We start from the raw sequence: 10,959 nt of genomic DNA on the forward strand, positions 1-10,959 counted from the left end.
TCTTTCTTTCTTCCTTCCTTCCTTCCTTCCTTCCTTCCTTCCTTCCTTCCTTCCTTTCTTTCTTTCTTTCTTTCTTTCTTTCTTTCTTTCTTTTCTTTTCCTTCTGTGCTGAGACTTGCTTCATAGTGTCTGAGTATGTGGTCAAATTTGAAGCAAGTTTCATGAAATACTGAGAAGATATTCATTTGTGTTTGGGTGAAAATTCTGAAAATATCTGTTAAGTCCATTTGGTTTCAATATCTGTTAGTTCCAATATTTCTCTGCTTAGATATTTTTGGTCTGGTTGCTCTATTGGGGAGTGTGAGTAATTGAAGTCTCCTACTCTCAGAGTGTGAGGGTCAATATGAATTTAAGCTGTAGAAGTGTTTCTTTTAAGAACATGAGTGCTTTTTTGTTTGGTGTGTAGACGCTAAGAATTGAAATGCTATTTTGGCAATTTTTTTCCATTCCTTTGATTAGTATGTAGTATCTTTTTCTATCTCATTTGCTTATTTTTAGTTTAATGCCTATTTTGTTAGATAGTAAAATGGCTTTATTAGAGTGTTTCTTAGTTCCATTTGCTTGGAATATCTTTTTTTTTTCTGTTTCTTTTTCCACATGGAAGAGATGAGAGATGAGAGAGAGAGAGAGAGAGAGAGAGAGAGAGAGAGAGAGAGAGAGAGAGAGAGAGAGAGAAAGAGAGAGAGAGAAGGTAGAGGCAGAAAGAGAAGAGTGGAAGAGAGTGCTTGGAATGTCTTTTGCCAAACCTTTACCCTTAAGTAATATTTATCCTTGATGTTAAGTGTATTTCTTGGATGCAATAGATGGATGAGTTCTATTTTCACATTTATTCTGTTAGTCTGTTTTTTATTTTTTAATTGTGGAATTGAGACTATTGATTTTGGCAGATGCCAATGACCAATGATTGTTGATTCCTGTTATTTTATCATTGTTGTTTTTGTTAGTGGTTGTGTGTGTGCTTTCCTTCTTTTGATTTTTCTGTTCTAATATTATCTCTGTGTTTTCATGAATATAGTTAATTTTATATTGGAGTTTTTCTTCTAGTATCTTTGTAGGGCTTCATTAGTAAACAGACACTGTTTAAATTTGGCTTTAACATGGAATATATTATTTTCTCTCTCTATGGTGATTGAAATTTTTGCTGTGTATGGTCTGGTTTGGTTTCTCTGTTTTTTGTTTGTTTGTTTGTTTTGTTTGTTTGTTTTTGAGTCTTCAGCTCATCTGTCCAGTGCCTTCTGTATTTTACGGTCTCCACTGAGAAGTCATGTGTAATTCTAATAGATCTGCCTATATACATTGCTTGTTTTTTTCCCTAGCAGTTTAAATGTCATTTCTTTGTTCTATATGTTTAGTGTTTTGAGTGTCATGTGCCAAAGGGACTTCCATTCTGACCCAGTCTACTTGTTATTCTGTATGTTTCTTGTACCCCTATAGATATCTCCTTTTTATGGCTAGGAACATTTTCTTCTGGGATTGTGTTTAAAATACTTTGTGGGCTTTTATATTATGATTCTTTCCCTCCCACTTTGCTTGCTATTCTTCATTTGTCCCTTTCATAGTGTCCCAGATCTCCTGGATATTGTTGTGTCAGGGTTCTTTTAGATTTAATATTTTCTTTGACCAATGTATACATTTTTTTCTCTCATATCTTCAATTTCTGAGATTCTCCCCCTCCCCCATCTGTTGGTGAAGTTTGCCTATGTAGCTTCTGATCAAATTTGTAAATTTTTCATTTCCAGAATTCACTAAATTTAGGTTTTCTACTTTGATTTTTAAGTATTGAACAGTTTTATTAACTTCATTTCTTTGTTTATGTTTCCCAGATTTCGTTATGGGATTTATTAATTTCCTCTTTAAAGGACCTCTGTCATCTTCATATACATAGTTTTGAGGTCTTTTTCTTGTGCTTCAGTTCTGTTGATTCCAACAGGGCCTGCTGTTACAGGATAGCTGGGTTCTAGGAAAGACACATTGGCATGGCTATTATTCATTGTGTTTCTGTGCTGGATTCTGGCCATCTGGATTGGGCTGATTATAGGTCTGGGTGGTCATTTCTGGATTTGTTTTCATTGGGTGTATATTTTGTTCCTTGGTCTCTGTTTCCTCTCTAGATTTAAACATTGTGTGATGGCTTTGTGTTCCCCTTTTCTCTAACATGCTCAGTGAAAGACTTTCAGACAAAACAAAGCAAACCAAACAAAAGATAGAAGTAAGAGGGGAGCATTTGGGAAGAAGAGTTAGCTGTAGTAGGAGGGAGATAAGATAGTATTGGGGGAGAGAATTTATCACCTGACATTGTATGTGTGTATCACTTTGTTACAAAATGTTCTAAATTTAAAATGGTGATGCTTTTACAATATGATATACATGCTACACTAAAAACATTGGATGGGCAAAATGTATTCTATGTGACCTATAAAACAAAAATGATTTTATTTTTAAAATGGTTTTCATGTATATTTTAATTCACTCATTCCTCCTGATGAAGTTTGGAAACATTCTGTTAACTTCTAAGGCAATTGCTTTGGTGTGCAACTTAAATATCATTAAAGCTTCATAGAGGTCTAGGTCAGTGGTCTCCTCACAATGTGCCTCTGTCACCTTTCAGATTCCTTTACCTCTTCTGCCACCCCATATGAACTAGGAGAGCCTACTTTATTCACAGGGGAACTGTCTCAGGAAATGAGGAGGAATTACAGAACAAGCATGTAATTAGCTTTTAAGTTATAAATGTTTGACCATATATTCTTCTCCTTTTGGTCTGTTTTCAGCTGTAGAGTTTTAAGCCTAAGAGAGCTAATTTGAGGTGTTAAATAAGCTCAAAGTCCAATTAACTCCCTACTAAACCCAGAATCTAATATATACCCTAGGTTGTAGCAATTTGCATGTCATATAGGGCTTAGCAGAGAAATTACTTAAAAATGAACTTCTGAACCCTGAGTGAAGTGATGAATCTTAGTTTGCAAGTTCAGGTGTGAAATAGATGCCACATTTATTTAACTATAATTATACTCGAATCTGAACTTTCCCATCATTTTGAGCTTTGCATTTTAGGTCTTCCTTATTCCTTGATGAAAGTAATAGAACAACCCTGGGGGGCTTCTGTGCTCCAAAACTTACACATAATTGATTGACAGATCTTCAGAACTGTTCCAGGCTTCTTCCCATTTCCCAAAAGCATAGCAAAGAATTTGACTCACTGAAAACTCCACTTTCCAGGATGGATTGCATCGGTCACAAGAAACTGTTTCTCACTGTGCCCCACCCCCTTTTTTTTCTACTCATCTAATGTGTAGGATCTTCTCAACTGTTCGCTCTCTTAATCCATGGCATCTAGACCTATTGTGTCATGCAGGATCACCAACTCACAATGGTAGTAACTGACAGGAGAAAAGATGTTGTCTACACACTGCTATTTTTGTGTGTGTGTGTGTGTGTGTTTTTTAATTTTGTGATTGTATTCTAATGTCATCATCTTCTTTGTTTTTCTATCCATCAACATCCTCCCATGTGTTCCCTTTTAATTCACGATACCTTGTTCATTGTTTATACACACATGCACGCACTGACATACACCCACACCCCTAAATAAATAAATATACTTGTTCAGTCTCTATAATGTTATGTTTGTGCTTCCTTAACAGCTGGATTAAGTTAGGCTTCTACACATTCTTTCTTTCCTTTCTCATCTTACAGTATTAGAATGAGTTATGCAAAATCTTATCTTGCTCAGCCAATCTTTTCAGGTTTTCTTTATCTTTACTTAGGTCAGGTGATCCTTATCTAAATTATGCCATTATTAGCTGCTTTATTTCTGTCCAACTTTTACTTTTCAAAACTCGGTGGAGGTTAATTCTCATTAGAAATTGTGAATAAATATTTTTCTTTCTGATTCCTAAAAGTGAACATTGCTGATAAACAGCCAGGACTGATCTTGGTACTACCAACGTGGTGGGAACTAAGGTAATTCGAACTTGATTATTATTATGGATGAAAGCTGAGGAAGATGGGAAATATATTTCCATGCTTGGGGACTCCTCGAAGTTACCCTTTATGTATGTAGATAGATGGGACAGTAATAACTTCTAAACTGGAGACAGCCAATCCTATATTGAGTCATTACAGTTACACTTTCAAACAATAATAGAGCTAAGTGACACGATTTCAAAAATCTTTTCATTTTGTGTTTACAATGTTGTGTCACACAGAAAAAAACAACTTCTATGTTTTGGAAAGAAATCAAAGCATCCACATCAAGCATTCAAAACTCAAGAAAGTGCAGGGAGAAGGCCATATTACTACAGTGAGAAAATGCCATTAGAAAAGTAAGATCCTGTCACGTAACTGAGTGATCACAAGATGCTATGATCAGTAATATCAAATGTCCTTGGGGGTGCATTCTTATCTGTTGCTTTGTTTCCACAAAACCACTTCTAGTATATAATACACTGACTTCAAAGAAAGATTTGAGGATCTTGATGACAAGCTTGGTCTTACTTGATGTCTTTGATACATTATTTCCCTTGTACAATTCCTGTCCTCCTTGACTGAAGTGTGGCACCAGCATGTATTATATATGCCACGGATGTGGGTTTTCAATTGATTCCTCTTCACCTAAAGAAAACAGAAAATTTATAAAAGACTGAGTTGAACTTTGAATCTAAAACACACCCACTCTGTGAACCATGACCCTCTGTGCTTTTCGTTAGGTACACATAATTCCATATAAAATATCGAACCATACCAAAATAACATTGTTATGATAGCTTTATAAAGGAGAAAACCCAGTGAAAATAAAGCACCAATATATTGTGCTATGATCCAATATAGTGAAGCGTGTAGGATTTCAGTCACCAAGTTTTTGTTTCATATAGAGTCATCATTAATTCATGTTCAGTCTCTCCTCTGTTTGAAGGAAACTGCACAAACAAGAGGAGTCTTCAGTCCCAGCTGTTCTGCCACACTCCAAGGGAAAGCGAACCAAAAAAAAGCACATTAAAAATTTTATTCAAAGGAAACCTCAGACACTACAGCCATTATGTACATACTTCTTAAATAAAAAATGAGTTGTCTGCAAGCTGTCTTGACACAGCCTGCAAAGGCTCACTGTATAAAACACCAGTTCAGTAGATTGTCAAGAGAGCTCCCGAGATAAACAAAAACCAAATCAAACTGCTCCTTCCTGTCTTTCCAGCTCATCTTCATCATGCCAAAAACAACAAAAAAAGCAAAAACAAAAAAAAAACAAAAACCAAAAACAAACAAAACAAAACAAAACAAAAAAGGGCTCTTTTAATCTGTAAGAGAATCTGAAATATATATGGTATTTAGATGGTGCTTTTTGATTCCCAAATAAGTTGAAAACAAAAACAAAAGCAAAACCAAAACCAAACAAATGAAAAACCTGTGAAGTAATGCATAGATTTTATGCAAAAGATCCATAATCAAAGATTCATTGGAAGTTTCAAAACGAATGAGTTTTCCTTTGTATATGAATTTCTGGTAATTACAACTTGGAATCAGAAAAAGATTTTAAAGTAATTGTAGTTGTTCAAAGCAAATTATCTGGAATCTGTCGATCATAAATATGCACAGTTATTAAGGAAAATCATTGAAAGAAAGAAATAAGAAAAGAAAGAAAGACAGAAACATAACACCCTGCTAATATAAACATCTACATTAAAGAACTGTGATAATTAGCAATCAATATTTGTTTAAAATGGTTCTTTTAGTCTGAAAGTAGGTATCTTGAATAGTGTCCAAAAATTGTTTGAACTAATGCTTCATTGTGTCTTTCTTCCATGTCTACTTGTTTTTAAGTTACTTATTTAAATACAAGTTTAGTTCACTTGAAAAAAGTAAATGTCAGTCGGAATATACACACAAATACACATATACACATTGATTATATATATATATATTATATATAATATTATAGACTATATATTATAAATGTGATTATATATATATTTCAGTTGTTAAATATTGTTCCTATTAATTTTACATTCTTTCTTTCTTTCTCTTTTCTTTCCTTTTCTTTCCTTTTCTTTTCTTTTCTTTTCTTTTCTTTTCTTTTCTTTTCTTTTCTTTTTTTTTGGACTCCTTGTTTTTTAAGACCAAGGAACATTGAGTTTTCTGTGAGATTATTTCTCCTAGGAGTATAAGAAGCTGCATCCATTAAGTTACACTAACAGGACTGCTTAAACCAGTAGTTCTCAACCGGTGTGTCCCACCCCTTTTGTGGGGCAAAAGGCCCTTTCACACAGGCCACATATCAGATAGTCTGCATATCAGATATTTATATGACAATTCATAACATTATCAAAATTACAGTAATGAAGTAGCAATGAAAATAACTTTATGCTTGCAGGGGTCACCATGACATGAGGAACTGAATGAAAGTGTTAGGTCACCAGGAAGCTTGAGACTCACTGGCCTAAACTGATCTGAAAAAGGGCAGCAACAATAATAAATAAACTAAGGCCAACTGAGAAAAGCCCACCAATGTGTCTTCGACTGCACACTAAGAGGTTGCTGAGAATGGGAGAAATAGTCTTCCCTAGAGAAGAGTACAACAGTTGGTTATCCAGTACCAATAAACTTTTTTTTTTTTTTTTTTTTTTGGTAAATACTAAACTCATTGGTTAAATTCATTCAGCATCGATTTTAAGGACCATCATGGTTCCTATCTAAAAGATAGTGCTTAATCATGCACAACTTCAGGACACACCTGAAATCACTTTCAGGACCTGAGATCAGATCCTTAAAAATCACATAAAACTTGAGTGGCATGGTAACATGACATTTGTAACCCTAGCATTGGGGTGACAGGGGGCAAAAAGACAAGCAAATCTCTGATATTGGTCAGTCAATTTGGTCAAATTAAACTCCACATTCAGTGTTATTTTGGTTCAGAAAATATAGTCGAGACTAGAGGAAGGCACCTAATGTCAGCTTTTGGCCTTTATGAAGCATGGATTGCCAAGTGCACTCTATACCTATTCACATACATAAACAAATACACATGAACACACACCCATATGCATACATAAGCAAATGTGCATGAATACATATGTTGAAAAAAAGCCAGGATCATTATTTTTTTCATTATAAAACTAATAAGCAGGAGCTAACAAATACCTACCCAAGAAGAAGATGGTAAGTGCCTCTTAGTGTATCCTCAATATAGCTAACTGTTTGCACTGAAATAGACAGCGTCCTATTCTATGGGCTATTCATAGAGCTCACACCATGGTAACAGTTAATCTAAATTAAATCTAGATCACAGAAAGCTTTATAGAGTGTTGAGGAAACTGTAGTTATCAATCTTTCTCTAAATGAGAAGTCAGAAGGATTGAAACCGAACTGAGCTAATGTGTCTTCCACTCTTCAGTAGTTGGTGAAAGCAGAAGCATAAAGGCTGCAGTGACTTTCCTTTGTAGCTCAGTAGCTCTGTGTACTATGCTGGGGAAAATGACATTCTATTAAACGCTTTTGCTTCCCTTTAGGGTCTCTAAGATGCTAATTTGCTTTCATTTTCTGCTGAGCCACCATAGAGCTAAGCATGACTTAAGTAGAGATAAATTGTCCCTACATCCTAGTACCTGCTGGAAAACTCAGTTTTCTTTTTATTCTTCTTCTCAAAATATTTAAAGACACTATATACTTTAATTGAATGAAGAAACCCAAGTAACAAGTTATCCTTTGGTGTTTCCTCGAATTACAGTTTTCTGGGTTTTACATAGTTCTGAAAGTCTTAAGTCCTGGGTAGAATTGTGCTTCTGATGGCTTCTTCTCTAATTTGCAAGCTTTAGGACTCTCATCTGTGTCATGCTTTACTCTAGATGACTCTTCTCTATGAAGGAGTCTGGTCTCCTGATTGATCCCAGATGCTTGAAAGTTGAAACCATATTTTTCCTTACATGCTCTGGGTGCGCCAGAGAGTAGAAAATAGAAATTTATTGCTGCTCATGCTTTCCTCTCACCCTTATTTACTCATTTTCTCTTTTTCTTTCAACCAACTTCATTAAAAGTAAGCGTCAGAATACTGAAGACTTGGAGAAATTTATAGTGTGGTTAAAAAGCAGTGGATGATTGATGCAGCGAGTGTCTGAGAGCAGAGATGGGGAGATGGCACAGAAGGAAGATTACCCCCTCTCCCCCCAACCCTCTCCCAGTTATGAACATGCTTCTAGAAGTTTTTCTGTTATTTGAAAAAATATCTGATTGAGGTTGGCACTCAAAAGAAAGAGAAAACAGTGGGACAGGAAAAGTTAACAAAATGCCCCTGTCTAAAATGTATGAGTCTTCCTTCCCAATGTTAAAAAGGATACATTGGATATAAGAATCATGTTTTCAAATTGAGAGAGAAGGTATGGGTGATGATATATTTTACTAGGGTGAATGGAAATACATAAAAGTACCATAGGCACCAGAATTTGGAGTGTGGTTGGAAGCTGGTGGTGTTGAGGTTTATGAAACCATTTCAATATGTGACATTATATCAGTATATGAGATCAAGGGAATTTCGATATCTAAGACATAAGTATAAGCAAAAGTCTAGGAGAGGTCTGTCCCACAATGCAAGAATAAATGCTCTATTGTCTTCAGAAAAAAAAAATTAGTGCACACATTTACCCTAAAATAAAGTGAGACTGTCAATTTTTTTAATTTTTTTTTTTTACCTTGAACAGAGCACTTTGACTTTCTAAATATCCATAGATTTCTTTAAGCTTCTAAGCAGCGGAGAGGAGAGTTGTTGCAGGAAGATGCAGATGTTCCCATATCAAAGACACTGCCCTCCAAGAACCAATAAACTCTTCCAAACAAATTATGATTGTGTTGGAAAGATGCATTCAGAGGAAGGTGCCAAAGGCACAATTGGAGTTGAAGGGCTGAAAATTGAGGCCAAGAACTCAGGAATGTGTGAGCTTTGAGCCAATGCACACCAGATGGGAACCATAAGGAAACAAGAGTTTCAGATATTTTCATGAAGGAGAGCTAGGTTCCTAGATTTCGGCAAGTTACTTCCCTTAATCCCATTTCATCAGCTCTGTCAAACATGGCAAAGGGAAGAAAAATGTTGATCGTGACTTTCAGCTTTTTGTAGGCAGAAGTAGCAAAGTTAGTATCTTTAAACATGACCTTATAAACTTAGCATGACAAGAGCAGGCAAAACCACAGAACAATCAGGACATTGCAGCTATTGAATGTTTCAATTATGTTGAAATAAGTACATAAATCCGTAGTCAGAACATGAACAGAAGGTAGGAAAACTGAACAGATGTAAAAAGGAGAGGCTTACTCATAAACTCAGATGCATTAATGGGAACAGGAGGGATCAGTTGGCGGAGGAGTGAGGGAAAAATATTGGGAGAGGCAATTGGAATGGGGTGTATCAAGTTACAGTAAGACTAAGTATGTCTTCTCCCATTGAGGTCAGATGAGGCAGCCCAGTAGCGGGAAAGGGTTCCAAAGGAAGGCATCAGAGTCAGAGACAGCCCCAGTCCTATCTCTTGGGGGTTGCACATGAAAACCAACCTGGTTAGTTCATATTGTTCCTCCTCTAGGGTTGCAGACCCTTTTAGCTCTGGGATAGCATTTGAAATGTAAATGAAGAAAATATCTAATAAAAAAAAGAATTATAAAAAGAAAGAAAGAAAGAAAGAAAGAAAGAAAGAAAGAAAGAAAAGAAAACCAAGCTGCACATCTGTTACATATATGTAGAGGGCCTAGATCTGTCCCATTTCTGCTCTCTGTTTGGCAGTTCAGTTGGTGAAAATGAATAAAATATAATGGTTGATGGTGCATGAGAAATGACAACTAATTGTCTTCTGTCTCTCTGTCTCTGTCTCTGTCTGTCTCTCTGTCTGTCTGTCTGTCTGTCTGTCTCTCCCTCTCTCTCTCTCTCTCTCTCTCTCTCACACACACACACACACACACACACACAAACACACACACAAAACCAGTGAGAAGGCTAGGTTGACTCCATGACAGGCTTCGAATGGGCAGTTAAGGAGACTAGGCCTAAGAACTGGGTAAGTTCACGCAAGTCAGTTACAAGAAAAACAACAACAACAACAACAAAACCCAGGTTTCAGGCAGTTAGTCAGAAACTGCCCTACCATCAGAAGCTGTCTTGCCACCTAGCCAGAAGCAAGGACAATGGGTCAGCAGCAATTTCCAGGCTTCCCCAGCAACAATTTCCACCCCCATGCCCCAGTAATGATTCCAGCATGTTCTTAGAGATGAACCTTACAGATTAAGATAGGGAACACCTACTTCAGAATTCCCATAATGAGCTTTAAATCATGCCTTCAAGCTCACAGTGGTTGTCTATGTGAATGGGAGACTCCAGGATGCTGGACTTCTGCAAAATAAACACTCTTTGCTGTTACATACTATCTGAGTCCAGGGTATCATTCGTCTGCGAATCATGGACCCTTATAACAAGAATGAGAATCAGAAGAGAAGGCCCATGGGAAGGAAGCAGGGAGGCACAAGAAGGTTTCTGGGCATCCTTGATAAAATGAGACTGTGAGTTAAGTACTGTGTGGCTCTGGTTGCTACAAGAGGAAGGAAGTGGTTTCTTCTCTAGAGTTTTCAGGATAACAGCTCCCCAGGAAGCTGACTACAGTAGACTTAGAAGCCAAGAACTTTAGGATGATCATAAATTCCTGCTGCTTACACCCACAAGCTTGCCATACATTATAATAGCAAATCAAAATGCTTCAGAGACAAGGACTTGTTCAGGTGAGCAGGGAAGTGACTTCCTTCCCAATCAGTTCCTAAGAGTTAGAAATAGAAAAAAATGCTGATGCCATCAATTCAAAAAAAGTTAAACCGTGCTGGAAGTTAACAGTTAGGATATCTGACTTTGGGATATAAAATATATCAAAGCTGGGCTTTATAATTTGATCGTAACTCTTCCTTAGTTTCAATAACTTTCTTATTTGCCCT

Source organism: Mus caroli, chromosome 10 (assembly GCF_900094665.2).
Source record: "Mus caroli chromosome 10, CAROLI_EIJ_v1.1, whole genome shotgun sequence".
NCBI classification, from domain to species: Eukaryota; Metazoa; Chordata; class Mammalia; order Rodentia; family Muridae; genus Mus; species Mus caroli.